We start from the raw sequence: 23,967 nt of genomic DNA, 5'->3' as shown, positions 1-23,967 counted from the left end.
ATAAGACCTCAGGGAAGGTCTCTATATTTAAAAGCTAGTTGTTATTCAAACATATTCCTTTTTGGCAGAGCGGGTTGGCAAAGGACATTTATTTGGGCTCGAACCTTTGCTCCAACCATTTGTGTAGAAATACACACTTAAAGGCAGCGAGCTAGTAGTCAGGCCAGCTGTGACCTGCCTTACTCCTGCTCCTCAGACATAGCTTCTCCTTCCAGGCTCTGCGCAGCAGCCTCTTCCAATTCTGTCAGTGTAGGGGCAGAAGTCACTTCTTCGCAGCTCTTACTTGGGTGCCAAACCTGCCTCTTTCTGAGCAGCCAGGAACTCTGGTCGTTCCTTGTGGAAAGCTGACAGCTCCTTTGAAGTGAGTTCCTTCACTACTCTGATGCCCAGGGACAGAGCGGAGTCAATGATGGAGCAGACAAAAGAAGACAGAGCTGTGTCCTGCAGGGCAATGACATCATTCTTAGCTTCGACACAAGCAACCTCATACACATGCTTCAGGGTGACCAGGCCTGTCACCCCTTTCCCTGTGCTCGGGCCCCCCTTTTCAATCACAGCACCTGCCTTGAGGAAATAGGAACCTGGGCTGTCTAAACTTGATTTCAAATGTCATGTCAGGCTTTACAAAAATCTTGGAAAGCAGAGGAATGCCTTCCTCGGTGTCTTTCGTTTTCTCGTTGCATTCCTTGAAGACCTGGTTGATGGAAACACCTCGCTTATCCCGTGTAAGGGAAAAAGAGAAAAGCGATTGGTCAGGCTCAGATGAAGATCACAAAGGGCAAAGCGCACATAACGCAGAGCCGAGCTTTGAATCTAGATTCGCGCCTCCACCCAGCCTGCACACGCACCTTGACCCTCCGGAAGCTCCTATGCCCGCGGCAAACATATTCTTTTTAACAGCGTATCATCTCAATCATATTTAGTGAAGGAAAGAAAAGTAAACTCAATTTCCAATTATACAGTGAGACACATTTTTTTAAAATAATTATTCAATATTTTAACCTTGCCAGACTTAAAAAATTTGGAAACAAAAGGAGGAATTAGATGTAAATGAGCCAAAAACAGGTGCAAAATAATGTGGCTAAAAGACTACTAGCCTTTTCTTTAAATGACAGTACTGATATTTGAAATAACAGCCATAACACCCTATAGGTAGTTAATTTTTAATTTGAAACAAGGACAAATTGTACACACTGTCTTCAGTGTTGGGAAAAAATATAGATACACTATACAAACTACATAAGAATTCAGGGAAGTTAAGATCCAAACTTGCAATTAAATTTTCAACTTAATTTTACACTGCATTGATTATGCAAAGCCACTTGACTGTGTAGATCATAACAACTTATGGCTAATATAGAGAAGAATGGGATCCTAGAGCACTTAATTGAAGGGAGTGTGTTAGGGCTGTTTTCTCTCTAAATAGCTAGTCAATCTGTATGCTGAGAAAATTATTCAAGAAGCTGGATTTTATGAATAGAAATATGGCATCGGGATCAGAGGGAGACTCTGCATTATTCAGATAACACAATATTGCTTGCTAAAAGTGAGGACTTTTAGCACTTATTGCAGAGGATCAAAGAATATAGTCTTCAGTATGGATTGGATTGCAGTGTTAAGAAGACAAAGAATCTTACCACTGCACCAATAGGCAACATTATGATAGATGAAGAACAAACTGAAACTGTCAACAACTTCATCTTACTTGGATTCACAGTTAATGCCTTTGGTACCAGCAGGTAGGACGTCAGGGGACATATTGCACTGAGAAAGACTGCAGTTAGAGACCTCTCCAAATTATTAAGTTTGATAACTAAAGTGCCTTTGATTCAGGCCATGGTGTTTATGATCACTGGCTATACATCTGAGAGCTGGACGATGAATAAGGCTGACAGAAGAAGCATTGATTCCTTTGATCTTTGGTTTTGGAGAAGTTGAACATCCTATGCACTGTCAAAAGAACAAACAAATATGTCTTGAAGTCAGAGGACTCTTTGGAGACAAAGATGATGAGACTTTGCTTCACATATTTCAGGCATGTTGCTAGGAGGGAGACTATTCCTTGGAGAGGGACATGATGCTGGAAACGTGGAGAGTTGGTGAAGGAGAGGAAGACCCTCAACCAGGTGGATTGACAGGTGACTGTTGCAATGGTCTCCAGTGTGTCTCAGGTGTCTCTAGGTGTGAGGATATATGACAGAGTTCAGATCTGTTGTTCACAGACAGAGGTTGTACTAGATTCATCAGCACCTGACAATAACAACAATAATAATACTTAAATGATGGTATTAAGAAGAATTTAAAAAAAACAAAACATTCATACATAAATGTCAAGTAAAATTATACAGAATTTATTTACTTAGAATTGATTTAAAACACAAATGCAGAGACCCACTAAGGATAAATCCAAAAGAACAATTATATAAAGTCATATAAGTCTTTCTTCTATTAGAATTTGTTGTTCAAAAATTATTAACTAAGAACCACTTCAAGTAATAATGAAATCTATTTACAAAAGTACATCTTAGTTTTTGTTATATAAGAGCCAAGGACAATGTACCATGAATCACGTAATTGCTAATATTGCAGCAGTGTTATTTAGGAACTAAGTCCTGCCAGAAAGGAGGGAGGGAAGAGTAGAGAGAGAATCATTAAATGGTAAGCTCTTTTCTTTTTTTGAAACACACACTACTGTTACTTGTGTTATGTGGGTTACATATTTGCTGACGATAAAAGATTGTTCTAAATTCCACTTAGCTGCTCACCAAACTCGTCCAAACCCTGGCTCATCAGAGATGAAAGATGATCTATGGATTTTACACTAATTTGGATCCCGCAGATGACAAGGTTAACTCTCTGAGTAACAATGCAAGCACTATTTATCTTGTATTGTTTTCTTCACTCATGAACTTGTTCTCTGATTGGAATTTGCAGTTCAGTGGATATTGCTTATGACTGAAGAGCCGAAAGTAAATAAAGGACAGAGATCAGTGGCTCCATGTCTATATAGAAATATATAACTATAACAGAAAAAGGCCAAAGAAGAGATTATTACACACTCCATTTAGACGTTCCAGCAAGTCTTATGCATAGTATGCCAATAACTAAAAAAACTTACTCAGTATGAATATTAATATATATCTGAAATTTATATTTACTGAGTACTGGGTTTTTTTTTTAAAAAAAATTATCCCCAGTAATTCTCCATGTTTATAAATTAGAGCTATTTAGTGAGAATTTACTCAGCATGGGCCTTGGGAAGACAATTGTATGATCATTCTGAGTGCATCTCTAACGTACAGTACTCTCCAATAAAGACTTTAGTGTAAAACATTACGTCTTAGGTGTGAAAAGGAAGAATATCAATAACAATTTAAAACATACTATTTGTCATATGTAATTATTATGGCTGTAGTACATGCTATTGAGTCAGATGAGACTCCTAGAAATGTTATGTACAACAGAAAGTGGAAATACTTGATCCTGTAATCACTACTAAAATCACTATTTGATCTTACAATTAATGCATTATCGTAGCCAGTGTACCAAACCTCATTTTGAGGGCGTTCTTTTTTATCTCAGATACTCTGTTCACCAACTAGAATGTCTTGCTTCAGTGACTGACTTCTCCGGATAACACAAAGTATTTGGGACAGTCTCATGAACCTCACTTCTAAGTAACGCCCTGACTGCATTACCTCCAACAGAGATTTGTTTATTCTTTTGGTAGAACATGACATATTCTTCCTTTACTCCAATTTTCCTTGCCTAGTGCCTTACTTTCCTCTCCAGTTTTCCTTACTTAGTGCCTGTTTTTTACTTGTGTCTGACACAATTAATGCATTGCTGCAAATGACGGCTAGAAGTGTGTTTCTAAGTGTTTCTAAGCTCTGTCTCAATTTAAAAGTGTGCGGCAACGTGTTAAAAGCATCAGGACCTGGGGAAGGCACGGACAATATGGTATGTTTTGTTGATGCTGAGATATAAACCACACAGAAGGCTATATGTCGTCCACAGCACGAGCTTCAAGTCTTCTTCATATTTAGCAAGCAAAATTTCATTATTTGTATGATACAAGATGTTGGTGAGCCTTCTTCCAACTCTGATGTCACATTCCTCTTCATAGAGTTCATCTTTTAAAATTATTTGCTCAGCAGACAGAATGAATGAGTGTGAAGAAAGTTTACAACCGTGATACACACCTTTCTGATTTTAAGCCTTGCAGTGTTTTCTGGTTCTATTCAGAAAACTGTTTTTAACCTATTGTAAAGGGATATCATGGGCACAGTTAAATGTTCTGGAATGCCCATTCTTTTCAGTGTTATTAATAGTTTGTTAAGATTCACACCGTCAAATGTTTAGGTTTTAAAAAAAATTTATTTTATTAATTTTAATGAACATTTACAGAGATTTTGAATTTTCATTCATTCATTGTTGCATTTTTCTCCCTGCTCACCCCTCCCCCTCAGTGCGCTCTTCTTTTTGAAAAGTAAAAGAAAAATTTCTTCATTGGTATACAATCCCCCCACCCTCACCTGGAGTACACTTGACTATGCAACCTTTGTTCTGGACTCCTGTCATACCACAATACGCAATCATATATCGCTTTTAAAATGTTCTGTCCCTCATCTATTTCAATGCAGTATACATAATTTATCCAATTTTTCTCATTCTCTTCCCAACTCTGATTTCAGTCTCGTTCTACAGTAGTGGCACTATTCAGTATTTATCCTTTTGTGACTGAGATGTTTCACTCAGCATAATGTCCTCCAGGGTCACCCATTTTGAATAATAATGCATGAGTTCCTTGTTTTTCAATGCAGCATAGTATTCCATTGTGTGAATATACTACAGCTTCTCTATGCATTCATTTGTTGATGGGCACCTAGGTTGTTTCCAACTCTTTGGTATTGTGAACAAAGCTGCATGGGTGTGCATATATCTGCCTGGGTGGCAGTCATGTTTTTTTAGGGTATATTCCCAATAGACAAATTGCTGGGTCAAATGGTATTTCTATTTGCAACTTTTTGAGAAAGCGCCATACAGCCTTCCGTATTAGTTGCACCATTTTACACTCCCACCAACAGTGAATAAGTGTTCCAGTTTCTCTGCAATCTCACAAGCATTTATTGTTTGCTACTCTGTTGAATTTTGCTATTCTTACTGGTGTGTGATGATATCTATAGTTGTTTTGATTTGCATCTCTCTAAGAGGTAGGGATTTTTTAGCATTTCTTCGTGTTTTTGTTGGCCATCTGAATGTCTTTGGTGAATTGTCTGTCTATATCCTGTGCCCATTTTTCAATTGGGTTATTTACCTCTATCTTGTGGTGCTCGAGTATTTTATAAATTCTAGATATACATAGTCAATAAGACAAAACTAAGTATCTTTCTTGTACCAGCGACTTCCAGTCAAGCTCTATCTGATGTCAGCAGTGATATCATTCACAACACTGACTTTTCTAAATCCTGCTAAAATTTCTGGCAAATTATCTGTCAACTTGCTGCTCCAGACATGATTAAATAATCTTCAGTAAGCTTTTATTTGCATATTATAGTAATTATACTGCTTGTAATTTTCACATTCTGCTGGATCAGCTTTCTTTGAAATGAGAATAGATCTGAATGACTTCCAGTCATTTGGCCCAGTAGCCATCTTCCAAATTTCTTGGCACAGGCTACTGATAATTTCCAGGCCGGTCTTTGTTTGTTGAAACACATTAATTGGTATTCCATTAATCTCTGAGACTATATATATCTCTATATCGCTATCTATCTATCTATCATCTATCTATCTATCTATCTTTCAAATGTTTTGGGGGATGCTTAAAATTCTTCCTTCTTTAATACTGGTCTTTGGTCATAGACTATTTTCTGAAAAGTTCCAGAATCTACCAATCTTTTTTCGGTTCTGTGGCTCTGTATATTCTTTCCATTTTTTTTTCATGCTTCCTGTATTATTCAAAATTTTTTCCACCATATAATCCTTCACTATTGTTTTTGAAGACTTGAATTTGTTTTTCAGTTACTTCAACTTGAGATACATATACTGTATTTTTTTAGTGTTCATTGTCTAGGTCTTTGTATAGCTTGTTAAAATACTTTTCTTTTTCTTCTCAAGCTGCCTTTTGAGATCTTCTGTTCATCTTTTACTTCAGAAATTTTTTCCTTTATTTTGGCCTTTCTATAGTTTAGTGCCGTTTTCAAAGATTCTTCTTCATTTTTTCTTCTTCCTTACCTTTGTTATCACATAGGAGGAGAATATCTGTCTTTCTCCTATAGAGGAGCTGGTAGATTTGCACTACCTGTCTTTGAGTTGACAACACAACTTCTTACCTACCAGGCCAGGAAGCAGTCAGCAGAATAAAGCAAGGAAAGACTGCACAGTTCAAAATCAGAAAAGGAGTGTGCCAGGGATATTTCCTATATCCATATCTTTTCAAATCTATATGCAGAACAGATTATTCAGGATGTTGACCTTTATGAGGAGGAATATGACATCAGGATTGGAGGAAAACTCATCAACAACCTATATTATGCAGACGATACAACCTTGCTCGGAGAAAGTGGGTAGGACCTGAAGTGTTTGCATGTGAAAGATTGCAGTCTTCAGTATAGAACGAAAGTCAATATCAGGAATACAAAGATTCTCACCACTGTGCCAATTGGCATCACTATGATAGATGGAGAGAAAAAAAATTGAGGTTGTTAACAATTTCAACTCAATCAACACTTGACACCAACAATCAAGAAATCAAAAAGCAAATTTCCCTGGGGAAAGCTGTTGTCAAGGAACTTTCAAAAGTACTGAAGAGCAACAACATAAGTCTGGAGACTAAGGTAAATCTGATTCAGGTCGTCGTATTCTCAATTACTTTCTACGCACCAGAGAGCTGGACAATGACCAAAGATGATAAAAGAAAAATTGATGCCTTTTAGTTGTGGTGCTGGATAAGAATATTGAACAAAGCATGGACTGCCAAGAGAACAAACAGGTTTATGCTAGGGAGGGATGAAACTAGGCTGCTCCTTGGAGGCAAGGATTTTGAAGCTCCATCTTATTTAATTTGGGCATGTGGCCAGGAGGTAGCAGTCCCTGGAGAATGATATCATCTTTGGAAGGGTGGAGTGTCAGTGCAGGAAAGGAAGATGCCAGATGAGATGGATTGGAACAGTAGCTAGAATATGAGGGTAGGTTTGTCACAGACAGTGAGAGTTGCTCAGGATAGAGCAGAGTTCAGAGCTATTGTGCATAGGGTCGCTGTGTGTGGCAGGTGACTGGATGGCAAATAACAACAACAACAACAACTTTATGATGCTTTGATCATTAATATTCAATATTATCAAATCTATTAGTGAGATGATTTTTCAATTTATGTGGGATAGATTCATGATTGCATTTTGGTTTGTTCTCATAATCTTGTTTAAATTTATCAAACTTCATTTTGAACTTGCATGTGAGTAATTGATGGTCTGTTCCATAGCTAGACCATGATCTTTATTTGAATGCTTATATTAGGCTGCTTCTTTCACTCTTTTCACAGGTGCAGTCAATCCAGTTTCTGTTCAGTCCTTTAGTTTAGGTTAGGTACATGTGTTTAGTCACCATTCATGGCTTTTTAAAAAGTGTTTGTGATGAATAAATTATCGATTGTACAAAAGCCTGTCATTTGATCTCCAGCTTCCCTTCTGTAACCAAAACAATATTACCAGTCTGTCTTTGTTTTCCATTTTATTCAGCATTATTATGAATTCATGTTTGCTGCTTGTTTGATCAATTTCAGGATCCAAATGTTGGTGGAATTCCTCAATTTCTTCACTTTTTTTGCCTCAGGGTTTGGGATAAATGTTTGAATAATTGTATTAATTAGTCTTTGTTGCATGTATATCAATAATACCCTGTTTCTCACAGCAGTGTACATCAATTAGTTCTTAAAATATTGGGTGTTTTGGGGGTTTGCTAGGGTTTGGTGTTTTCTTGTTTATTGTTGTTTTTATTTTACTGTGAATGCAAAATTATTATTCTTCAATTTTTGTCCCAGGTATAATAAACCACGATTTTCTGATGCAAAAATCAGAAAATGCCTAGGTAGGACTCTGAAAATGTGAGGTGTTTATGTTCACCAAATGGACTGAATGGTTTTCTAATAGTGCCAATAGAATAAATGGCATCCTTTATGTGGGACCATGCAAATAGGATGTGTGAAATTTTAACACAGGCATTGGTCATTCTAGCTTGCCTGTCAGACTTAAACATAGCTATTGCAGAAGTGGAAAATCTGGATATTAATGAACACAAGAATGTTGATCTAGAGAGGACATATTCTTTGGATGTGAGATCCTTTAATGAACAAGGGATGGAAAGTTATAGCTCTAGAGAGATGGTGTAAGACTATGAGATAGGAAGACTGCGTGAAACAAGCCGGTAGCAGTGGCAATAGCAACAGAGGTGGGAGAAACCAGGAGACCAGCGTGAAACAGAGCTGTGGGCTGCTAATTCATGGACTGACAAAGCTTAGTGAACAGTTGGTTACCTTGCTGGTAATTTGCAGACTCTGAAAACCTTATAGAGATCAGTCAGCAGTGGCTTAGTTCTAATTCTGGAGCAATTATTTGAGTTTACATGGGAAAAGGGATGGTTATTCCCCCCCCATAATTATAAAATTAAAAATTAACTATTAAACCACAAATTATTCAGTGATATAATAATAGTAACTGATTTAAAAATATAATTCTAAATAATATCTTTTCAATTTTTAAAAAATAGGCAAATTGAAATTGTTTTTATGAGCATCAATTTTTATTAGATTTCTGCCTTTCTATTGTTACAGACATCTTTTTAAAAGCAATTATTTTAAAATATGCACAGTTAAAATTGAAAAATCTGTTTTCCCATGTAGGCGATACAATACTTAACCTTTGTAATGATTTGAAATTAATATCTATTAGAATTATAAATTGAAGACCCAGAATGCTATTTCTTTCCTTTCCCTTCCCATTGACAGAAGTACTTTTTTTGTAATTTTTAAATATCTTGAAATGACAAGTTCATTTTGTATCTAACTGATTTTTTAAATGGCAATTTGAGAGAAAGTTTACAGAAAGGATGGATTTTCATTCATCCATTGATACACATTTTCCTCTTCCTCCCTCAGTTCACTTTGTAATGCATGTCTTGTTCCAGATAATTAACTATCATAATTATAATGTCTAATAATCCATTCCTTTCAGATAGTCCTTCCCTACAATTTCAGTGCAGTGTAATGGATTACTTCACTTTACTAAAATTAATCATTGTTTTAGTTGTTGTTGTTATGTGCTGTTGAGTCACGTGCGGCTCTTAGCAACCCTATGTCCATCAGCTCTGAACCCTGCCTTATCCTGAACCAGTCTCACTGTTTCCAACACACCTAGTTCCATTCTCTCAGTTACTGTGTCAAGAGGGGTCTTCCTCTCCTGTGCTGTCCCTCTACCTTTCCAAGAGCAATTTCCTACTCCAGAGACTGATCTTTCCTGGGAATGTGCCCAGAATATGTCAGAAGGAGCTTCAGAATCCTTGCCTCCTAGGAGAAACTTGGTTTCCCCTAAAATGACAAGGCTGCCAATTTCCCTACATAGATCCTGTTTGTGTGTCATCATTACATCAAATGCAAATTTCCAAGATGGTATGACACATACTAAGGTACACTTAAGGCTCTTTGCCTGAAACTGCCTTTGATAGGATTTGCAACTATCTTTTCCTAAACCTCCCCAATTCATAACCTGGTCACACGTGACTCTGTGAATCCTAATCCTGCCCATTTGTCTGTGATGATCAGTGATCTGCTCTGTAGCTATCTGTACAACTCCATTTCCTGTGGGCTGAACATCTGTACAAACATGGCTAGTGTGATGTCAATGTAAGCCTGTTCTTTATCGTCCACTTAGATATATTGTGTTCAGCTCGCCAACATTCTCCAGCTGTGTTCCTGAGCTGTAAAAGCTGGAGGTATCCATATGTGTGGTAGGAAGGTTACAGAAAGAAGCTGTGATAAGAATAGAAGAAGCTGAATCCATAAGGTATTTAAAAAGAACAGTAGAAAATATTAGTAATTAATTTTCTATGAAATAAATGACAAGAAAATTAAGAGTGAGATTGAGAGGAAGTCTGATTATCAACAAATGACTTAAGATATTCCATTATCCAACTAATGCAGATGGAGGAAAACATTTTTAGAATAGAAGATGACCAGGTTTGTCTTTTAAAAATTGTGTTTTATATGATTGCAGTACAAGTCTTAGAGAAAAATTTAAAGCAAAATTTTTCTATAGAACAGGGATTCATTTGCGCCTCTCATCTTCACATTTTTTAAGATTGCATACATTTGAAGGCAACAAAATATTTTCTTCTAAAGCATTAAGGGGAAAGCATGTGACTGTTAAAAACAATAAAATAAGTTAGCAGAAAGTTAAAATATAGTTTTAGAGCGAACATGATGAGAGTCAGCACTGCCTAAAGAATAGATATTTTAGATCATAAACAGGATTGGCCATTCACTGCTAAGTAGCAGGTCACTGAAAACATTATAAACAATAGAGGAACATAGATATAATATAAGATGTAGGACCCAAATTAAAAGTCTACCAAATTTATGAGAAACTGCTGCAAGTATTTTTTAATAGTTGTAACATAGAATGTACAAAATATGAATATCGGAAAACTAGAACTTGTGATAAATGAAATGGAATGCATGGTCATTGGTATTCTAGGCATTAGTGAGATGAGATAGACCGGCTTTGGCCATTCTGGATCAATCACGTGGTATACAATGCCTGGAGTGAAAAACAGAGAAAGAGTAATGGCAACATTCATAGTTACAAAGACAATGTCGAGTTCTATCTTGCATACAATGTGACAAACGATAGAATATTCTCCTGCTAATGACGACTATTATTCAAATGTATCCACCAATATCTAAAGCCATAGAAGAGGAATTTGAACAGATCTACCTAATTTTGCAGTCTAAAATTGACCAAATATGTAATCAAGATGTGTTCATGATAATTGATGACGGGAATACAGAAGTTGGAAACAATAAAGAAGGAAAATTAGTAGGAAAGTACAGACTTTGTGGCAGAAATGAGAGCAAAAATAGAATGATCTCATTGACTAATTCATAATGAATACGTTTTAAAAGAAATACAAAGAGAGTACATATGTACCTCACAAAAGAAACTGCCTAGGAATCATTGAAAAAGTTCAACGAAGCATTCAAAAAAACAGGTAAGTTGACTGCAGAACAGTGTCAATTACTCATGCGAAAGTTCAAATGGAGGCTGAAGTAAATGAAAACAAGTCCAATGGAACTAAAATATGATTTTGAGTTTATCCCATGTGAGTTTAAGAATCATCTTAATAATCAGCTTGAAATATTGAACACCAATCATCAGAGACCAGCTGAGTGGTAGAATGACATCAAAGATACAATCCACAGAGAGAGTAAAACTTGATTACAAAGGCAGAGGAAAAAGAACAAAACAAATCGTATCTCAGAAGAGATTCTGAAAATTATACTACTGTGTCAAGAAGCAAAAAAAAAAAAAAGAGGGGGAGGGTGTTTGAGATGCTAAAGTAAAAGAACTGAAATGAAGATTTCAAAGGACAACCTAAGAAATCAAAGCAAAAGGAACACTTAAACTGTCAATTAGTTCTTCTTTCTTGGGTTCATAATGAAGACTTTTGGTACCAACAGTCAGGAGATCAGGAGCCATATTGCTGGGAAAGTTGGTTGTCAAGGACTGCTCCGAATTGTTGAGGAGTAATGATGTTAGTTTGATGACTAACGTAGGCCTTATTTAGGTCGTGGTCTTTTCAATCACTTGTTTTGAAGCTGAGTGCTGGATAGTGAATGAAATCAACAGAAGATTAATTAATACCTTAGAACTGAGGCTCAATGTCAAGAAGACAAAGATTCTCACCACTGGACCAATTGGCAGCGTCAGGATGGATGACGAAGAGATTGAGAGTGTTCACAGCTTCAGTTTGCTCAGCTCCACAGTCAACACTCTTGGCACCAGCAATCAGGAAATAAAAAAGCGTATCGCGATGGGAAAGTCTGCTGTTAGGGACCTCTCTAAAGTACTCAGGAGCAACGGTGTCTCTCTGGAGACTAAGGTGCGCCTGATACAGGCCATGGTATTTGCAATCGCTTGTTATGCATCAGAGAGTTGGACAATGACTAGGGAACACAGAAGGAGAGTGGATGCTTTTGAGCTGTGGTGCTGGAGAAGAGTACTGAATGTACCATGGACTGCGAGGAAAACAAACAGATTCATCTTGGAGAGGATTAAATTAAGCTACTCCTTGGAGGCAAGGATTCTGGGGCTTCGTCTGACATACTTTGGACATGTTGCCAGGAGGGACGGGTCCTTGGAGAGGGACATCATGCTTGGGACGGTGGAGGGACGGCGCAGGAGGGGAAGACCCTCTATGAGATGGATTGATTCGGTGACTGGGGTAATCGGGATGGGTGTGTCAGAGCCCGTGCGGTTGGCGCAGGATAGAGCAGGGTTTAGGGCTGTTGTGCATAGGGTCGCTATAAGTCGCAAACGACTCCACGGCACATAACAACAATACCAGATCTGTGGTGTTGGAGGAGAATCCTGAATATCTCCTATGGACTGGGAAAAGAATAAACAAATATAACTTGAAAAAGGTACAGCCAGAGGCAAATCGGATAAAGCTTCATGTCACATACTTTGAGTAAATTGTTATGAAAGGCAGTAGTTTGGAAAGGGATATGATTACTTTGAATGGTGGAGGATTGAGCAAAGAGGAAATCCTTCAGCCAGATGGATTGACGGTGACTACAGTAATGGGCTCACGCATTTCAAAGATTGTGAGGATGGCACAGGATAAGACAGGGTTCACCACTGTTGTTCATATGGTTGTTTTGAATCGTATTCAACTCAGTGATGACTAATAACAATGTAATATACTATTAAAGAGGTAATAAATATATTAGAGAGAGAGAAAAAAAATCCTAGTCTCCCAGGATTTACCAGAGACTAGAGGTTGTTTTGCCTCCATCTCTATATTACCTGTGATGTAGTCTAGTGTGTGTGTAATGTCTCCCCTCAGTGGCTCTCAGAGAGCTGCCAGCTACTGGCTTCTCTTTGATAAATGGAAAGCAGCTGGTGTCCCAAGGATGGCTATTAATCTCTACACAAGATGAAAGTAAGCTGGGAGGTTGAGCAATGCTTTGTAATTAGTGATTCATGCACTCCCTTCCTGAGACTAAAAGATCTTTGAAGCAGTTTCGGCTTGGAAGACGGATAAGTTTTAATTGATACATGGTCACTTTTCGAAATTGGATGCATCAAATGATGTCTAGATTTTAATCAAAGCTTTATACTGATGGAGATGATCACTCCTCAAAAAAAGGTGTACTTGATTTAGTTTCTTCTTTTTGGAGGTTACAAAGTAAAACAAACATGGCATATTCTAGAAGGTGCTATTTATCAGTAATTTTCACCCTTAGTGTTTATCTATCTTCATTTCTACTGTTTTTTAAATTGAAAAAAGAGTGACATAAAAATTTAAGTTTTAGAAAATTATTTACTTTGAAATAAATAGTACATTGCTATTAACCACTATGCAATCTTTTGGAAAAATAAGTTTTCACTTGCTCAATGTTTTTAATAGTAGACATATAATTTACGAACAGCAGCAATATTTTAACATAAATTGAATAATTAGCTCCTCCTAATCACATTTCCTATAGCTTTTGTGTAGTGCTTGTGTGAGGAACAGAGTAAGAGGTGTGTATTTCTTTATCCATTAAAATGTACTAATCATTTTAAAGTAAAAATATTGGCATTTAAATTAAATCTTTCTTACGGACGGAGACACTGGTTAATGTTACAGAACTCCAGTCACAGACTTCTTAGTAAACTACATCTTACCAGTAATAACATGTATGCAAATAGAATTGTGTTATCTACTGGTTTTGGAGGTCATGGAATAAGTAGTCTGATTCTTCTATTTGGGGTAACAATTAATTTATGTATATATTTTTTCTTTATAATTTAAATAAATACTAGGTGGTGGTTGTGGATTGATATTGTAACTAGGGCCAAGGGGGTAGGTGTATCAGAGTCAGCGAGACTGGCTCAGGACTGGGCAGGCTTCAAAATTGTTTTGTGGAAGGTCACTATGAGTCGCTTGAGCCTTGATGACACCTAATAACAACAACAATAATAGCAACGTCATACTGGAACTTGCATGACTCTGTTTGATCATTTATTAATTGACTATGTAAAGACCACTTTATACTCATCGAACAACCCTAATTTTGAGTATTTAAAATAATTTTACTTACCTCTTCTATTATAGTTACCTCCATCTAGAATGAACTGCTACTTAAGTTTTATATTTGTAATGTTTTGTTTCATTTTACTTGCTTAGAATTTAGAAAACATTAATTCTGCTATTATTTATTAAGCTTGTTTTCAGCTCTGTTAAGTTGTCCCTCCATCCTATCATCTTCACCATGCTTCACACATGCACATGCCTACCTCCCCACTTTACTATATTTGACTGATTGATTGGTGTATCCTTCCATCAAAACAAATAATGGATTAAAAATAGATCCGTATGCTTAAACTTATTCTGGGAATATTCCACTTATCTAATCAAATTATTATTGTTATTTTTTATTATTATTATTATTTGTTCAAATTATTTTTAAGTAAAAAATTAGGCATGCAAATTATGTTCCCACAAAGAGAAAATGGTATGTTTTTGTTAAAAATGTGAAAGAGAAGTTGCCTGTAGCACTACTCAATTCATCAGCTATTGAAAGAAAACAACCAGATATGATACTATCAATTTATTTTATTTAATTTAACATTATTTAAATCTATATTAAAATATTATGGCTATATTAATGTAGACATTCACAGAATTTCATGCCTCTGGAAACTCTATGAACTATGAAAAATTACAATAGTCAAAGAAAGGCTTCAGGTTATAGGGTCGCTATGAGTTCTTCTCAACTCATTCAATTGGACTGTAGTTTGTGGTATATAAGAAATTCTAGGAAAACAAACAAACAAACAAACAAATGTGTGAGTGAAGACTTGATGTGTTTCTGAAGCATCAAGCCTAGAAATTTTGTAACCAGGAAAAGAATGGGAAACCATTGAAGTGAGCCTCACTCTTAACACTTCATTCTCCTCTTGGAAAACCCTTCCAAGTTTAAATAACACTGAGCAAGGAACAAGATTTTGAAAGTGGACAGTCACTGTGATTCAGGAAAGGCCGCAATGCTTTCATAAAAAGGACAGTAAGTCAATAAGGAGAAAGATAAATATATATTTTTAAAAAGTGATTCGGACTTGACAACATTAATGTACAGAATTTTTGCAGAAAAGTAGAGTGGAAACATGTAGAGAGGACTCAACATTGCTTGCCTCTAATCCTCTTTTAATACTTAGTAGGTACTGAAGTAGATTGTAAGAACACAAAAACAAAAAAAGTCGCTTAAATGTTTAATAGGGACTTTTACAATCTCACAAAATTGGATCTTTACCAATTTCTGACAATAAACTGGATTTTAGGACTCACAAAGTGGTGGAGTAGAAGTATAGGAAGCCTCAAATGTATGAAAAACAGTCATCTGCACTCTTAATCCTTTAGGGATTGAAGTGATATTCCTCTAGTACATACAGATGCCCGACAGAGAATTAGATCAATGTCCTGGAGAAAAATAACCATCGAAACATTTATAATATTCAACAAGGCAGAGATGTTCGGCTATAATAGGAGAAAATCGAGGCAAAAGAAATATAAAGAACAAAAACTATTCTGAGTTTGTACAAATATTGACATTATATGAACCTTTTTATGATTGTGATTAGCTGGTTGAGTAACTTGAAAGACAAGTTGGAGCATTTTACCATTTTACTACACAAATGGGTCATATATATAATTATTGTTATCACTTGATTATTATTATGTACATGATTAATTTTTGTTATTGTTATCATTTGAAGCATTTATTAAAGAATACAGAGACTGTAGCATTCAAAATAGGTTAGACCTTAACATTAAGAAAGAAAGAAAACTTGACAACTTAGACTATTAGGTAAGGAAGGCTATGATAGAGGAAAAAGAAGTTGTAAAGGATTTTGTTTCCTAATACTTTACTTGGATCCACAATCAATGTTCATGGAAGCAGTGGTATAGAAATCAACTAATGTACTAACAATGAACAAATCAGCTGTTAAATTTACGTTTAAAGTGCTAAAGAGCAAGGATTTCAATTTAAAAGACTAAAGTGAACCTAAGCCAAGCCATGATATTTTCTATTGCTTTGTATAAATAAGGAAAACCAAGAAGAATTGATGGCTTTGAATTGTGGTGTTGAGCAAGATAATTGACCATTCCAAGGACTGTTTGAAGAATAAGAAAATTTGTTTTTGAGGAAATACAACCAGAGCATTCCTTACAAGCAAGGATGGTGACAATTTGTCTCATGTATTTTGGCAATGTTTTCTGGAGGCGTCAGGCTTTATAAAAGAACATCTTGTTGGGGAAATGGTGTGTCAGCAGAAAGGAAGACTCTCAATAAAATAGACTGGACTGACAGAGAATTGGAAACAGTGAGCTTGAGCATTGTTGGAGATCCTGAGAATGGTTCAGGATAGAACAGGTGTTCCAACTGTTGTTCATATGGTTGCCAGGGCTGACAGACTATGCTATTTAACAATTTATAGGTATGTGTAACTATGTAAACTATCCACATTGAAACATTGAGACAAAATAATGTAATAAAATATAAAGAGAAATGTGAAAACACAAGTGGAACATGCTAAGATAGAGTGTCTCTAAAGAATAAAAAAGACAAGAGAGAAATAATAGGAAAGAATTTATATTTAAGAAAATAATGTCTAAGATTACTTAAAGTTGATGAAAAACATCAAACTCTGTATTTAGGAATTTTTTGTAAGGATCTTAAGACATTTAAAAACAAAATGAAATGCATATTCATACTGCTGTAAAAAAATTTAAAAATTTTCAGAAAGCCAATGGAGCTATACACACAACAGACACAGATGAATAATAACACAGGTGTCAATATACCAAGATACTGTAATAGTCTTAAATACGTTTGCAGCTTGTAACATAGCAAGCAGCCCTGGTTGTTTATTGGTTAAGTATCTCTCTACAAACTAAAAGATCAATGAGTAAGAGCTACCAAGTGGCCCTGGAGGGGAAAAGACTTGATGACCTACTTTTGTAAAGATTATAGGAAGTGTGATTATAAAACAAGCAGAAGAGAAATAGATCAAAGATCAACGGTAATGAATGGAGAAGTTCAAATTGCACTGAAGGCATTTGGAGAATGGAAAAAAAACACCCAGAAATTTTGAAATACTTATTGAAATAATTCAACAAACAGATAATAGTTCTGCATTACAATGGCAGACAAGAAAGAAGAGTTGAAAATAAACAGGAGAGACTGGATTTTCCATAGGAACAAACAGAAACAAAAACAAGGGAAAAAAAATAGCTGAGGCTAGAGAGGTTAATAGAAGATTTCAAAGGGCAGGTAAAGCAGACGAAAGGACATATGACGTTCACAAGGAGCATATTTTAGGGCATTATTTTTATTGTAGGAGTATGCAATGAGGGTTGCAGAGTGGATTATATTTGGGGATTGTGGGGAGGTGCGGGGGGATTGTGTACCAATGAGGAAGTTTTTCTTTTGCTTTTCAAGGAGAGGAGCAAAGGGGGGGGGTTTGTGCGGGGAGAAGGGTGCAACAATGAATGAATGGAATTCCAAATTCTCTGTAGATGTTCATTGAAATGAAAAATAAACAACCTAAATTAAAAAAAAAAAACCAAAAGGGAAGAAGGTTGTTGTTTTTCTGTGCCTCTGAGTTGCTTATATTAGTCGCTTGATTTATAGCGACCTTACGCACAAGAGCTCTGAACCCTGCTCTATCCTGAGCCAACCTTTTCATCTGTGACACACCTACACTCATTACCCCAGTCATTGAATCAATTCATCTCATCGAGAGTCTTCCTCTCTTGCTCTGTCTCTCCACCCTCCCAAGCATGATGTCCATTTCCAAGGACTAGTCCCCCTTGAAACATGTCCAAAGTATGTCAGATGAAGCTTCAGAATCCGTGCCTCCAAAGGAACAACCTAGTTTCCCACTCTCTAAGATGAACCTGTTTCTTCTTCTAGCAGTCCATGGTATATTCAATACTCTTCTCCAGCACCACAGCTCAAATAAATCAATTCTCCGTGTATCATCCCTAATCATTGTCCAGCTTTCTGATGTATAGTAAGTAATTGCAAAGATTTTGGCTTATATCAGGCACCCTTTAGTCTCCAGACTGATAGTGTTGCTCATTAGTACTCTTGAGAGGTCCCTGATGGTAGACTTTCCCAGTGCAATTCGTCTTTTTGTTTCCTGCCTGCTAATACCGAGAGTGTTGATTATGGAGCCAAGCAAACTAAATCTGCTGACAATTTCAATCTCTTCTTTGTCATCATGCTTCCAGTTGGCCTGGTTGTGAGACTCTTTGTTTTCTTGATGTTGAGCTTCAATCTATATAAAAGGCTGCAGTCTTTGACCTTCTGCAGCAAGTGCTTCAGGAGTTCCTCAGTTTCAGGAAGCAAGGTTGTGTCATCTACATAATACAGGTTGTTGAAGAGTCTTCCTCCAATCATGATGCCACATTCCTCCTCATAGAGCCTAGCCTCCTGGATGATCTGTTTTGCATCTAGATTGAAAAAGTAGAAAGATAGGACACCTCCCTGATGTACAACCTTCCCAATTTTGAACCATACAATATTTCCTTGCTCTGTTCTGATACCTGCCTCTTGGTCCAAGTGTAAGTTTCACATAAGCACAATTAAGTATTCTGGGATTTCCATTCTTCTCAGAGTCAGCCACAGTTTGTTGTGATCTACACAGGCAAACAACTTTGCATAGTCAATGAAACATAGCTAGACATTCTTCTGGTACATTTTGCTTTCAGCCAAGATCCATCTGATATTAGCTATAATAGTCCTGGTATCATGGCTTCTTCTAAACCCAGCCTGAACTTTTGGCAGTTTTCTGTTGAAGTGCTGTTCCATTCGTTTTTGAATAATTTTCAGCAGAATCTTACCTGCATGAGATATTGATACTGTTGGATAATTTCCACACTCTGTCAGTTCATCTTTCTTTGGAATGGAAATTGTTAGGAATCTCTTCCAGTCAGGTGACCAGGTGGTTGTCTTTCAGAGTTCTTGGCACAACTTTGTGAACACATTCAGGGCAGCATCTGTTTGTTGAAAATGATGTCATGCCAAAAATCCCGGGACCATTCAATGTTTCTCCAGCTGACGGAGCTGAAGAGAAAATCCATACCTGAGCTGCAACACTGTATCAAAAAGTACAAACAGTTGTGATTGTTGTTGCTTGCCATCAAGTCAAGCACTACTCATAGCCACCCTGTGAACAAAAGACCTGAAACCTTTCTATAACTATCATAATTTATCAAAGTTCATAGAGTTTCCAGAGGCATATTGTTTAGGAAGTGGATGCCACTCCTACTTCCCTAAAGTCATTGTAAAACTAAAAAATAGTTGACTTCTAACCATTTCAAGAAGAAATGACTCCATGACATATTTTTTCCTTATTTGACTGAGATTTACTCAGTGTAATGATCTCCAGTCTCTTCCAAATTATATAAGTATTGTTATATAACTATTTTGCAAAATTGTTAGCCTTGGGGAAAAAAAATCCAACACTCCTTCCTGATCAAAATACTCAGAAAAATAGGAATAGAGGGGAATCTTCTCCTCAACAGAGTAAAAGATATACACAAAAGACCAAGGGTTAACATCATTCTCAATAGACTCAAAAGACATTCCCCTCAGGAACAGGGACCAGGCAAGACTGTCCACTAACACCACTCATATTAAATATTGTATTGGAAATTCTAGCCACGTTATTAAGGAAAAAAAAGGAAATAAGAGTAATAAGAGTTAGCCAGATGAGTAAAGAGATGGTGAAACTGTTACTATATGTTGCTGTTGTGTTGTTGTTAAGTGCCGTCAAGTTGTAGTCAACTCATAGCAACCCTATGAACGAAAGTCCTCAACACTTGTGTGATTTTCATCCTTACCCCAGGTTCATAGGCTTTCCGGAGGTAAGCTATTACCAAAGCGGATGCCACTCCTGCTTCCATGGTTATTTTACTCGGGGAGCTCCACCAAACACTGTTTTCCATGGATAACCATTAATGCATTTAACACATCAATGTCACAGTGTTCAGCTTCACAGCAACCACAAGTTACTTCTGTATGGCAAGTGGACAAACCAGGGCTGTACAACCTAGAAGAATGTTTGAACATAGTACTTTTTTACTATATGCAGATAACATAATAATGAACACAGAAAACTCCACTCAACAACACAACAACAACAAAAAACCCCCAAAAAACAAACCAGTTAGGCCTAGTAGACCAATTCAGTTATATTGCAGGATATAAATTCAACAACCCCTGCCTCCCCCCCAAAAAAACCCATAAACAAAAACCAACCAATTAGATATCTCTACAGAAACAAAGAAAGCATGAAGTAGAAACTAACAATACAATTCTATTTACAATTGCCAAACACAAGATGAAATACTTAGGAATAAAGCTAACTAAGAAGCTCTGGTGGTCTAGTAGTAAGAAACTGCACTGCAATCCCAAAGGTATGTGGGTCGTATTCCTGGTTCAAATCCACCGGCTGCTCCTGACGACGCGGATAGGCAGTATCCTCCTTTGTGATTAAACTGCCTCTGAAAACCTACTGGAGACTCAACTATGGGTCTTTTCTGACTGGAAGGCACACAACAACAGCAAGGATTCAAAACATCTTAATAAGGAAAACTATAAAACACTGCTAGAAGAAACTTAAGTAAGGAGAAAATGTTCTCTGTTCATGGGTAGGAAGATTGAAATCTGTGAAAGTCACCATCCTACTAAAAGCAATTTACAGGTTTAACCCAGTTCCAGTGTAGCATTAAGTTCTCCTCACTTTCAGCAAGTCAAGTCATAAAGCAAATTGTTTCTAGCCGTCTTCTGATCCTGGTGCCACATTCTTCAAAAAGTCCAGCTTCTTGAATGATTTGCTGTGCATACAAATTGAATAGGTTTGGTGGAATGATGGAGCCCAACGCACACCTTTCTTCTTTTGAAGCTATGAAATATTTTAAGTACTGCTGTTTTAGGACAACAACCTCTTGGTCTAGATCTAGGTTTCTTAGTAGCGTAAGTTAGTATTCTAGAATTCTCTTTCTTAATGTTAGTCATAATTTTTGTGATACACACAGTTGTAATGCCTCTGCATAGTCAATAAAATACAAATAGACATCCTCCTGGTATTATCTGCTTTTAGCCGTGATTGATCTAACATCAATAATTATATCACTAATGAAATGTCTTTTCCAAATGCGGCTTGATTTTCTGTTAGTTCTTTGTTGATGCATTTTTCTATCCATTCTATAATAAAATCTAGCAGAATTTTGCTCGTTTAACACACACAGATTTCCCCCTTTACCTCAATAGCCATGAGAGATTTTAAGATTGTTAAGGATCTTCATTAGAAACCCTTAAATATAAATGCACCTTAAAATGTACTTTACAGTTTGCATGTTGAAGGTTGAGAGGCAGGCTGTATTGAATAGGAACTGAGTTTGAAATAATAGTTTTTAAATTTATTTTTCATATATGAGGACGCTGCAGATATAACACTGTAGCTGCATAAATTAGATGAAGAAGAGTGAGAGGTGTGTTATTGCTATTGTTGCTACTAAGTGTTACAAAGTCAGCTCCTAGTCACAGAGATCTTTTGTACTACAGAGGAGCAGAGTACCATCTAATGGAACCACTCCCACAAACTGTGCTATGCTAGAGTCTATTGTTGCAATCAGTGTGCCACCCACTCTTGCCTCCTTTCTTTGTTTCACTGCCCCTCTGCTTTACCTATCGTGCTGTCCTTCTCTATGGACTGGCCACTTCTGACATCCACTTAAATAAAAACATGAGGATTGTACCTTTGACAAATATGTAGTATTGTATATAAAACTATATGGAATCTCAAACTACTGTATCATAAATTCTTTGTAACCACATTTTCCGTGTAGTTTAAAATGGCTTTTTTTTTTTTTTTAGGAGAAAGGTATGGAGAAGGGATAATTATATGAAAGTATAATTTTTACAGTGTTTCTTTTATCTAAAATATAGCATAAAAATTAGCATATCTCTACCCTTTTTTTGGTCTAAATTTTGTGTAAAATTTGTAGATTAACCTGCAAGAACTGCCCAATATACATTTAAAGTCATTCTACACTATCATCAGAAACCATTAACTTCTGGTGGTGACACCTGTATTATATTATTCAATACAATATCTATCCTAAATAAAACATAAAACTCAAGTAGCAACCAATGTTCCTTTTCCCTGAAATCAGATTTTCATTATAAACTTGACCTTTAAATGTCCCATTTGGTTAGGCAAACAACATTATTTGAAATTAGTCACAGGTTTCTTGTTTTGTGCGAGCAAAGCTTGATTACAAGGCTTTCCATAAAGCTTCTATTCAGTTTAATAATTCATACTTCCCTGCTTATCAGCTTCAGAATTCTAAAGCAAGCATTTGCCTATAAATCTTTCCCACTGCTGCATTTTATTTTAATGCACAGTAACAGAACACTAACATAATTGGTGCAATCTGTTATTTACAGATATGCGGTGAGACGCAGGTGGCAAACTCTTTTTTAGTGTTGTAAGGAAAAGTAAGTCCTTCTCCAACACTTGAGTTATGTGAAGAGAAATTGTCGCTGGGTTAGGATAGCAGTCATTGCCACTCTGGGTGTTCTCGAATTTCTGCAGTAAATCTTTCCCATATGGAAACCTTTGCAATTCCACTCAACAGCAGAATGCCTACTCAGTGTTAAGGATATTTATTTTCCAAAAACAGTCGTATAAAAAGAACATTGTTGGGTCTTATATGTATATTGCTTAGAAAATACCAAGAATAAGTTTATATGCTTTTTCCTATAATAACTTTCCATTAATGTATTCTGAAATCTAAATTCCATGACACTGGCATTTTACTCCTTTTAACATACTCCAAAGAAATCAGAGCTAACATCTAGAGATATGTACTCCTACGTTCATAGCAACATTATTTATAACAAAAAAGAGAACAACTCAAATGCACATGAATAGGTTGATGGACAGAATGATGATTTCATAAAGTATAACACAAAATGGGAGCATCTAGAAAGCATTATGTTGAGTGAAATAACTCAGTCACAAAAGAACAACTACTACTTAAGAATGTTATTGTGACTACACAGTAGGATAACCGAGGGGTGGGAGGTGAGAAAGAATAGAAATGTAGAAGATAGATGAAGAACACTACAAGGACCAAGGGAGTATCAACCTTGGAAGAATTGCAATAAAGGCAATACAGCTATTGCAGTTCACAAATAGGAACAAGATAGATATAGAGATAGAGATATGGATAGAGATAGAGGGAGATAGACATAGACGATATAGAGATAGATATCTGTGTTATGTGTCACCTGTGACTCAGAGCAAACCTATGGACAACAGCTTTAAACGCTACTCTATCTCTTGGCAATCTCATTGTCTCAGTCTATCCCCATTATCTGAGTGACTGAATCAATCCATCTCATTGAGGGTCTTCCTCTTCTGTACTGTCCCTCTACCCTCCCAAGCATGACGTCCCTCTTCAAGGACTGATCCCACCTTGCAACATATCCAAAGTATGTTAGAGGAAGCCTCAGAATCCTTGCCTCTAAGAAGCAGCCTGGCTTCACCCTCTCCAGGATGAACTTGTTTGTTCTCCTAGCAGTCCATGGTATATTTAATAGATAAATATACAAATGTTTAAAAGGGACAG

At 36.5% G+C, this 23,967-nt stretch overlaps 1 pseudogene; it reads right to left on the bottom strand.

The window, feature by feature from the left end:
- Positions 1–279: 279 nt before the first annotated feature.
- On the bottom strand, positions 280–14,383 carry LOC102850251 (annotated as a pseudogene).
- Positions 14,384–23,967: the final 9,584 nt, after the last annotated feature.

The sequence above is a fragment of the Elephantulus edwardii genome, unplaced genomic scaffold (assembly GCF_000299155.1).
Source record: "Elephantulus edwardii isolate Elephantulus edwardi_28Jun2011 unplaced genomic scaffold, EleEdw1.0 scaffold00029, whole genome shotgun sequence".
Lineage (NCBI taxonomy): Eukaryota > Metazoa > Chordata > Mammalia > Macroscelidea > Macroscelididae > Elephantulus > Elephantulus edwardii.
This window is presented reverse-complemented; position numbering and strand designations above follow the sequence as displayed.